We start from the raw sequence: 10644 nt of genomic DNA on the forward strand, positions 1-10644 counted from the left end.
GCATCAAATTACCCTAGTATTACTTCCCCCTCAGCATTGCCTGAAACTGTGTCAGGAAATGAAACGCTAAAAATAGTACATGAATTTTGCTATTTGAGCAGCAAAACAGCAGACGTTGGCCCAAGTATGGAAGTACACAAAGCACACTGACAATAGCAAGAATGTAAATTCTATTTTTCCAGAAATATTCAAGATCGAATATAAATTTTAATGATAGGAAGTGTGTGTAATCTTGCTTGGGATCATCAAGGAAATGCTAATTTTGTAATGGAAGGAAGCGGAGGAACGGTAACAACTGAAGAATGAGACCAAAACACAAATTGGAATAAAAAACTTCCTGGCAGATTAAAACTGTGTGCCCCACCGAGACTCTAACTCGGGACCTTTGCCTTTCGCAGGCAAGTGCTCTACCAACTGCGCCCGGTACTCACAGCTTTACTTCTGCCAGTACCTCGTCTCCTACATTCCAAACTTTACAGAAGCTCTCCTGCGAACCTTGCAGAACTAGCACTCCTGAAAGAAAGGAGTGCTAGTTCTGCAAGGTTCGCAGGAGAGCTTCTGTAAAGTTTGGAAGGTAGGAAACGAGGTACTGGCAGAAGTAAAGCTGTGAGTACCGGGCGTGAGTCGTGCTTCGGTAGCTCAGTTGGTAGAGCACTTGCCCGCGAAGGCAAAGGTCCCGAGTTAGAGTCTCGGTGGGGCACACAGTTTTAATCTGCCAGGAAGTTTTTTATTCCAATTTGTGTTTTGGTCTCATTCTTCAGTTCGAGTCCCGGTCGGGCACACAGTTTTAATCTGCCAGGAAGTTTCATATCAGCGCACACTCCGCTGCAGAGTGAAAATCTCATTCTGGAAACATTCCCCAGGCTGTGGCTAAGCCATGTCTCCGCAATATCCTTTCTTTCAGGAGTGCTAGTTCTGCAAGGTTCGCAGGAGAGCTTTTGTAAAGTTTGGAAGGTAGGAGACGAGGTACTGGCAGAAGTAAAGCTGTGAGTACCGGTCGTGAGTCGTGCTTCGGTAGCTCAGTTGGTAGAGCACTTGCCCGCGTAAGGCAAAGGTCCCGAGTTCGAGTCTCGGTCGGGCACACAGTTTTAATCTGCCAGGAAGTTTCATATCAGCGCACACTCCGCTGCAGAGTGAAAATCTCATTCTGGAAACATTCCCCAGGCTGTGGCTAAGCCATGTCTCCGCAATATCCTTTCTTTCAGGAGTGCTAGTTCTGCAAGGTTCGCAGGAGAGCTTCTGTAAAGTTTGGAAGGTAGGAGACGACGTACTGGCAGAAGTAAAGCTGTGAGTACCGGGCGTGAGTCGTGCTTCGGTAGCTCAGTTGCAAGAGCACTTGCCCGCGTAAGGCAAAGGTCCCGAGTTCGAGTCTCGGTCGGGCACACAGTTTTAATCTGCCAGGAAGTTTCATATCAGCGCACACTCCGCTGCAGAGTGAAAATCTCATTCTGGACAAATTGGAATAGGTTGCAGAAGTTACGGAGAGACTAAGAAAGAAGTGAAGAGTTGAAAACAAAAATATGTCGCCAGGTCCAGATGAAATCCCAGTTCGGTTTTACAGAGAGTACCCTGACGCACTGGCCGCTTCCTTAGCTCACATTTATCGTGAATCAATCGCCCGGCGCGAAGTCCCTAGCGCGTGAAAAAAGCGCAGGTGACTCCAATATATAAGAAAGGTAAAAGAAAGGACCTGCAAAAGCATAGACCAAAGTCCTTAACATAGGTTTGCTGCGGAATTACATGGCATATTCTGAGTTCAAATATAATAAATCTCCTCGAGACAGAATACCTTCTGTCCACAAGCAACACGGATATAGAAAGCATCGCTTGTGCATCCTTTCTGCACATGTTAGCCTACAAACCATAGATGAGAGGGCAACAGGCAGATGTCATATTCCTGGATTCCCGGAAAGTGTTTGACATGGTACCCCAGCACAGACCGTTGACGAAGGTCAGAGAATACGGATTACGTTCCCAGATATATGTGTGGCTCGAAGCCTCTTAATAGGACCCAGTGTGTTGTCCTCGATGGATAGTAGTCATCAGAGACAAGGGTATCGTCGGGAGTGCCCCAGGGTAGAGTGGTAAGACCGCTCTTACTGTCTGTATACATAAATAATCTGACGGACAGGATGAGCAGCTACTACGGTCGCAGGTTCGAATCCTGCCTCAGGCATGGATGTGTGTGTTGTTCTTAGTTAGGTTCACGTAATTCTAAGTCTTGGGGACTGATGACCGCAGATGTTAAGTCCCACAGTGCTGAGAGCCATCTGAGCCAGGATGAGCAGCAATTTACGACTGTTTGCTGGTGTATGGGAAGGTGGAGGATACAAGATGACATAGACAAAATTTCTATTTGGTGTGATGAATGATGGTTGCTCTAAACGTAGAGCAATGTCAGCTAATGCGGATGATGTGACGTTCGAATAGACGATTGGTAACATGCTGCTTGACACAATCACGTCGGTTAAAGAGCTAGGAGTAAAGTTGCAGAGTGATACGAAATTAAACGGGCGCGTCAGATTGTTAGTTAGGGAAGGCGAATGCTCGAATTCGTTCTCTTGGGAGAATTTTGGGAAAGTGTAGCTCACGTATGAAGGAGACGACGTATAGAACACTGGAGCGACCCATTCTTATGTACTGCTTGAGTGTTTGGGATCTCCGTCAGGACGGATTAAGGGAGGATATCGAACCAATTCACAGGCGTTCTGCTAGATTTGTTGCCGTTAGGTTCCATAAGGACGCTAGTATTAGAGTGATGCTTTTCTTTAGCAACTCGAGTAAGCGATGAATAACACATAGCTACAATGTAAATAGAACTGAATAAGAGAATACAGAAACGCCTATTTACAAGCAGAGAAAGCACAAATCGTCATAGCTGTGCCCACTATATTTATGCAAAATTAGATTAAAAGATGGTTAAAATTGTGTTGAGTTACAGTTAACACCATTACTGACATATCTTCAGAAGAAAGACAGAAGAATAGAATCTGTACACTACTAAAACCTACAAATTGTGCCCAGTACTCTTAAGGAACTTACGACGGCGAATTTGTTTGGTAAACAAAAGAGAAGTACCTGACTGAGGATGGTGGTATCCCATACTCAGCAATGTCTCCACAAAGTCCAACCGCTCGCAGTCAAATGTGGGACACGTAAACAAGATATTATTGGCATCAGCTTGGATGACACTCACATGCCAGCGAAGCGAAAAGTTGATGCGATATAGATGTTAAAGGAAAGAGGCGTAATAGAAGCGAAGTCTTATGGTAGTAGAAATCGTGGATCGGTCCAAATGTGTCCTCATGAACCACACATGTGAAAGAATCCGAGGTTGGAACACTGCGTAATAACCGCCTTCCGTTTGTTGGGAAAAGTTCCACATCTCTTGCCATTATTAGTTTGCATGACCCTTCCACCTCCCGTAAGTAGAGGTAATTTCAGATCCACGACAGTTCCTAAAGATGTCGCTTGCTTGGCTATGTCATTAGCTTCCACATGTATAGAAAACCTGTTGTGGGAAGGCACCCGAGGGCTGGGAATATATTACGAAACCACATCCAAGAGAACTCGAACAGGAAACCCTGGAGGGAAGACGACGCTCTTTTCGCGAGGCTCTATCGCGGAAATTTAGAGAACCGCATTTGAGACCGATTGCAGAATGGTTCTTTGCCACCAACGTGTATTTTGCCTAAAGGCCACGAAGATAAGACAAAAAAAAATTAGGGCTGTATCTAGGCTTATAGATAATCCTTTCTCGTTCTACTAGTGGCGGTAAGTGGTACTCTCCGCCAAGCTCCTTATGGTGGCTTTCAGACTATGTATGCAGATGTAGATTTAAGAGGCTTGTTCAGCATAGACTAACCGAGCAGACTCAATTTTAAAAACTGCATCATTACTTGTTTGATTAAGAATCACTAAGAAGAATGAAACCGATGCGTAAAATAAAAGTACACAGATTTCAAGACATGCGTCAGCTGCACTGCCTCATACTATGCGTATCTTTCGCATCGGCCACATCGCGCTGTTCGCCATCATTATGACGTCAGAGAGGTGGCTGCCAGCGATAGCACTCGGACAGAGTGAGCTTGTTAGGTGCGCGTCCGCTAGCGCGGCTCCAGTGCCCGCTGACTGCGCCGTCGATTTGAATAAGGAGCGCAGAAGCGGCGGCGGCGGCGGCGGTGATTCATGCAGAAGCAGCCGGTGAGAGGCTAGGACAAGGGGCCGTTGAACCCGGCACGGGAGGAGGGCAGCGCCCGATCCCCCCGGGCCCACGGCCGCGGGTTCGACGCCGTGCGCAGTCGCAGCAGGTGGCCGCAGCTGCTCGCCGCCTCCACACCAGTCCGACAGCGAGCACCATATCGAGAGTGTTGTTTACGGCTGTCGCCGTTTTGCGTTGTACCCCGGTCTTCAGCGAGGTCGCCTGTACAACGTAAGCTTTCGCGGCTGGTACTAACATCATTTACACTACTGGCCAATAAAATTGCTACACCAAGGAATAATGCAGATGATAAACGGGTGTTCATTGGACAAATATATTATACTAGAACTGACATGTGATTACATTTTCACGCAATTTGGGTGCATAGATCCTGACAAATCAGTACCCAGAACAACCACCTCCGCCCGTAATAACGGTCTTGATACGCCTGGGCATTAACAGAGCTTGGATGGCTTCCACAGGTACAGCTGCCCATGCAGCTTCAACACGATACCACAGTTCATCATCACTAGCGACTGGCGTATTGTGACGAGCCACTTGCTCGCCCACCATTGACCAAACGTTTTCATTTGGTAAGATATCTGGAGAATGTGCTGGCTAGGGCAGCAGTCGAACATTTTCTGCATCCAGGAAGGCCCGTACAGGTCCTGCAACATGCGGTCGTGCATTATCCTGCGAAATGTAGGGTTTCGCAGGGATCGAATGAAGGGTAGAGCCACGGGTCGTAACACATCTGTAATGTAACGTCCACTGTTCAAAGTGCCGTCAATGCGAACAAGAGGTGACCGAGACGTGTACCCGATGGCACCTCCATACCATCACGCCGGGCGATACACCAGTATGGCGATGACGAATACACGCTTCCAATGTGCGTTCACCGCAATGTCGGCAAACACAGATGCGACCATTATGGTGCTCTAAACAGAACCTAGATTCATCCGAAAAAATGACGTTTTTCCATTCGTGCACCCAGGTTCGTCGTTGAGTACACCATCGCAGGCGCTCCTGCCTGTGATGCAGCGTCAAGGGTAACCGCAGCCGTGGTCACCGAGCTGAGACTCCATGCTGCTGCAAACGTCGTCGAACTGTTCGTGCAGATGGTGTCTTGCTAACGTCCCCATCTGTTGACTCAGGGATCGAGATGTGGCTGCACGACCCGTTACAGCCATGCAGATAAGATGCATGTCATCTGGACTGCTAGTGATACGAGGCCGTCGGGATCCAGCACGGCGTTCCGTATTACCCTCCTGAAGCCACCGATTCCATATTCTGCTAACAGTCATTCGATCTCGACCAACGCGAGCCGGTGTCGCCATACGATAAATCGCAGTCGCGATAGGCTACAATCCGACCTTTACCAAAGTCGGAAACGTGATGGCACGCATTTCTCCTACTTACACGAGGCATCACGACAACGTTTCACCAGACAACGCCGGTCAACTGCTGTTTGTGTATGAGAAATCGGTTGGAAACTTTCCTCATGTCAGCACATTGTAGGTGTCGCCACCGGCGCCAACCTTATACACATCACAGCTTCTTCTTCCTGTCGGTTAAATTTCGCGTCTGCAGCACGTCATCTTCGTGGTGTAGCAATTTTAATGGCCAGTAGTGTAAAACTACCGGATATTAGGCCGTGTTCGATGTATAAAACTTGCTTCTAAAGTTTCCTCTCCGACTGCAGCAGACATCTACAGAAGTAAAATGACGAACTGCAGCCAGAACTCGAGGAAGCGCCTATTACATGGCAGCGTACAGGGCACCACAGTCTATCACGTGATGTCGGCTACGAGATTATCCATGGTGTTGCCAACATTCTCGGTTGAAGGTAATCGATCTTCATTCTTACGCTTCAATGATGACGTCCAAATTTTGTCTAATTTAACACTTCCTCTTTTCTGTTAACATTATTATGGTATTTAAAAATCTCAACAGACAAAAGGAAGGTGTTAAATTAAACAAAATTTGGATGCCAATATTGCAAAGTAAAAATGACGATCGGTTACTTTCAACTGAGAATTTTGGGAATACCAGCGATAAGCTCGTAGCCGACGTCACGAGACAGACTGTGGTGCTCTCTACACTACGTACATAATTGGCGCTCCCTCGAGTTCTGGTTCCAGTTCGCCATTTTGCCTCTGAAGATGTCTCCTGCAGTCGGAGAGGAAACGTAAGGAGAAAGTTTTATACATCGACCACGGCCTAATAGGCCGGAAGTTTTAAGTGGGGTCGTCTGTAGCTTCGTCCAGGCAGACTGTGTAAAGGCACCTACATGCACATCTGTGCACCAAAGACAGTGGCGGAAGGAGCATGGCGTACTAGAATCACTTTTCTCACTTCTTACGACGTTCTTAGATACGGCGCGAGAAGGACTATTGTCACACATTATCTGATCGAAAGTATCCGGACACCTATTAGTGTACATTAATATGGGATGTGTCCACCCTTCACCTTTATCACGGCTTGAACTCTGCTCGGGACACTTTCAATGAGGTGTCCGAACGTCCATGGAGGAATGGCAGTCTATTCTGCCTCAAGAGTTCAAAACAGAGAAGGTAGTGATGGGTCTGGAGCGAATCCGACGTTCCAACTCGTCCCCCAGATGATCCATTGCATTGAAGTCGGGACTTCAGCAAGCCATTCCAATTTCAGGAGAACTACTGTCCACAAACCATTATCCCAAAGCAGCTGATTTATGTAGAGGTGCACGGTCATGCCAATCCAAAGTGTCATTGTCTCCGAACCGTTCCTCTGCTGTATGCAGTACATAATGCCGTAAAATGTTTTTCAGTCCTTTGGCATTTGGCATTTTCTTAAGCCGGGCAAGGGGACCACACCCTAACCACGAAAAAGACCCCTGTACTGTAATCTTACCTCGTCCGTACTTCACTGTTGGCGCTACACGTCTTACAAAGTAATGCTCTCCAAATTGCCACAGGGTATAGCGTGAATCATCGCTCCAAATTCCTCGTTTCTAGCCAGTGGTGCTTTTTGCAATGACTGTGTTTAACTGTTTACTGTGCAATGTCCTTCAGACATGGACGTATGTCTAAAGGAACAGATACTGGTGCAATCTACAGCTGTACGAAATACAAAAAATGTATACGCAGTTGCATAGTAGACCGTTAAACACAGACACTACAGTATAACAATAATTAAGTCTCTTCCTGTGCGGGAATCACAGAGATTGTGCGAGTGCACGACGAGGACACACGGTGCCATATGGAGGTTTGGGTAGGACAGCTGATGGAAATGGAAATGGCTCTGAGCAGTATGGGACTTAACATCTGAGGTCATTAGTCCCCTAGAAGTTAGAAATACTTAAACCTAACTAATCTAAGGATATCACACACATCCATGCCCGAGGCAGGATTCGAGCCAGCGACCGTAGCGGTCGCGAGGTTCCAGACTGAGGGACAGCTGATGACTATGTAAGCTTGGGACAGCTCTTTAAGGTACACTACAACACAATTACCCTCCCAGCGCGAGATGGGCTCTGATGAGCGCGCAGCTGAGCGCCCTACCAACCAAATATCATCATCATCATCATCATCATCATCATCATCATCCGAGCGCGAGAAGGGGTCGTCGCTTTAGTCAACGTACACGTGCCAGGTATACTAATACCATGCACAAACGGTGACGCAGCAGGAATCATTCCCTTACTGGGACAATCATCGAAGAACTAGTACCAACATCGCATACCCCAGTCCGTGTCTGACATACATCTCCCACGTTAACGTATGTGCGCACGTTCAGTGTCGAACACAGATTCGTTCGAGCGTGTTTGCCGACGTCCCGATAGCCGACACCGCAGGACGTTTACCATCTGCTTCTTCGACATATCGCCCGGAACAGAGTGGAACAGAAACATCCAGCCATTAATTGGCACGTGGTGTGGCGGACGGTACAGCATCCTCACCTACCTACAATAGTCAGTTCAACATGATACAGCGTCGTGAACCGGAAATACCCTACGAATGACAAAAAGTGCGCCGTACATTTGGCGGATTCACCCATGTGTCAACAATGCGGCATGCTGGATACGTACGACCACCGGATGGCCTGTGGCGAGGAATTGGCTGTCTGGACTCTGTCAAGGACGATCCCAGCGTTCATGCGGCGCACTATACATACAGCAATCTCTTCCGACATTGTGTTTATTTCCAGAGGAAACAGATTCTCCGCGTCATAAAACAATCGCAGCGGCTTGGATCACAGGAATGACGGTCCATTAAACATAAGGGACATTCAAATGAAATCCGATCACTAGTGTAAAGTAACGGTAATGATTTTGTTAACTCAAAAATGTAGTTAGACGCAGTAAACATACTCAAAAATAGTCCTCAAAACTGTTGGCGCCGGCCGCGGTGGTCTCGCGGTTCTAGGCGCGCAGTCCGGAACCGTGCGGCTGCTACGGTCGCAGGTTCGAATCCTGCCTCGGGCAGGGATGTATGTGAGGTCCTTAGGTTAGTTAGGTTTAAGTAGTTCTAAGTTCTAGGGGACTGATGACCACAGCTGTTAAGTCCCATAGTGCTCAGAGCCATTTGAACCATTTTTGAACTGTTGGCACATTTATCCCATTGTGACAATAGCTGGTCGATTTCATCTTTGAAAGAGCTAGTAGGCTTCTGTCGGATGCAGGCCTGCACCCTAGCACACACTCCGTCTTCCATTGCGAATTCGATGTACGCGAATAGCTTGTTTTAGAGGGCCAAACACACCAAAGTCACACGGTGAAAGGTTGGGACTGTATGGTGGATGTTCCAGCGTCTCCCGCCGAAACTGCTGCAAGGTCGTCTTCACCGCATTGGTCGCCTGTGGGCGGACATTATCATGCAGGAGGATTACGCCAGTAACCGATGGATATCGTCCACGGTGATTCTTCGGTTGTCCAAGACTAAAGCATTCACTTCCGCAACAATTTCCGGTGTGACGACACGATGAGCCGGTCCAGGACGAGCATCGTCTTCCAGTGACTCGCATCCCTCAAAGAATCCCTTGCGTCATTCCACAACACTTGAACGACTCAGACTGTACTCACCGGACACAGCCTTCATCCGTCAATAGATTTCTCGATCTCCAATTCCCTCCGCCGCCAAAAATCGAATAACTCCTCGTTGTTGCTACTTACTGCATGTTTGGTAGTCGATGATAACTTGTGTGACAACCTTCTCTTCGGTGGGAAAACACTCTGGCGCTATGCAACATCAAACGTTGCGACGCGTCATTTTCTACCAATAGGTGGCACCACCGTACCCGCAGTTTCGTGGCGCCACCTTACGCGCAAGGGAAAGGTAGTGGCACTGACCAAGTTTCATTTGAATGAACCTCACATATCGAGATATACATATGAACGTACTGAAACTTCCTGGCAGATTAAAACTGTGTGCCCGACCGAGACTCGAACTCGGGACCTTTGCCTTTCGCGGGCAAGTGCTCTTCCAACTGAGCTACCGAAGCACGACTCACGCCCGGTACTCACAGCTTTACTTCTGCCAGTACCTCGTCTCCTACCTTCCAAACTTTACAGAAGCTCTCCTGCGAACCTTGCAGAACTAGCACTCCTGAAAGAAAGGATATTGCGGAGACATGGCTTAGCCACAGCCTGGGGGATGTTTCCAGAATGAGATTTTCACTCTGCAGCGGAGTGTGCGCTGACATGAAACTTCCTGGCAGATTAAAACTGTGTGCCCGACCGAGACTCGAACTCGGGACCTTTGCCTTTCGCGGGCAAGTGCTCTACCAACTGAGCTTCTGTAAAGTTTGGAAGGTAGGAGACGAGGTACTGGCAGAAGTAAAGCTGTGAGTACCGGGCGTGAGTCGTGCTTCGGTAGCTCAGTTGGTAGAGCACTTGCCTGCGAAAGGCAAAGGTCCCGAGTTCGAGTCTCGGTCGGGCACACAGTTTTAATCTGCCAAGAAGTTTCATGTCAGCGCACACTCCGCTGCAGAGTGAAAATCTCATTCTGATGAACGTACTGGTTTTACTGGCAATACTTGCAAGACGGACATACAAAGCTACGGCTACGAAAGTACGAGGACTGGTATGCTAATTTCCTAGCGACGGTTTTTGCGGATCCGTCAGATAGCAGGGGCGTGGCTGATGCGCGAAGACACGGTGGTGCTGTCGTTTGTGGAATCGACCATGTAAAGTGATCAACTACGGAAAACTATGAGAGTATGCGACCCAGGAAGAACTAACAGTTACAAAGCTAGCAATGGAATGTTTCTTTTAGTTCTGTTTTAATAAATGTATATGTTTTTTGAAATATTTTAAGGTGCCCGAGGTAGCCCCACTTTGATTTTGTTGTTACTTCCTGCTGCGCGGTAGGAAGGCAGCGATGTTCCTACAGGGTAGTTATAATGTTATAAGGAGGTACTATGGTCTTGTGAATAATAGAGGTTTCTGTTTCTCCTACCTTTGC

General features: G+C 47.7%; 1 non-coding gene across 1 annotated transcript; it reads left to right on the forward strand.

The window, feature by feature from the left end:
• The first annotated feature begins 1007 nt into the window (after positions 1-1007).
• Trnat-cgu (transfer RNA threonine (anticodon CGU)) lies at positions 1008-1082 on the forward strand. Its single transcript has one exon. It is a non-coding gene; the product is annotated as a tRNA-Thr (tRNA).
• The last annotated feature ends 9562 nt before the right edge of the window (positions 1083-10644 follow it).

The sequence above is a fragment of the Schistocerca serialis genome, chromosome 1, assembly GCF_023864345.2.
Source record: "Schistocerca serialis cubense isolate TAMUIC-IGC-003099 chromosome 1, iqSchSeri2.2, whole genome shotgun sequence".
Classification (NCBI taxonomy): domain Eukaryota; kingdom Metazoa; phylum Arthropoda; class Insecta; order Orthoptera; family Acrididae; genus Schistocerca; species Schistocerca serialis.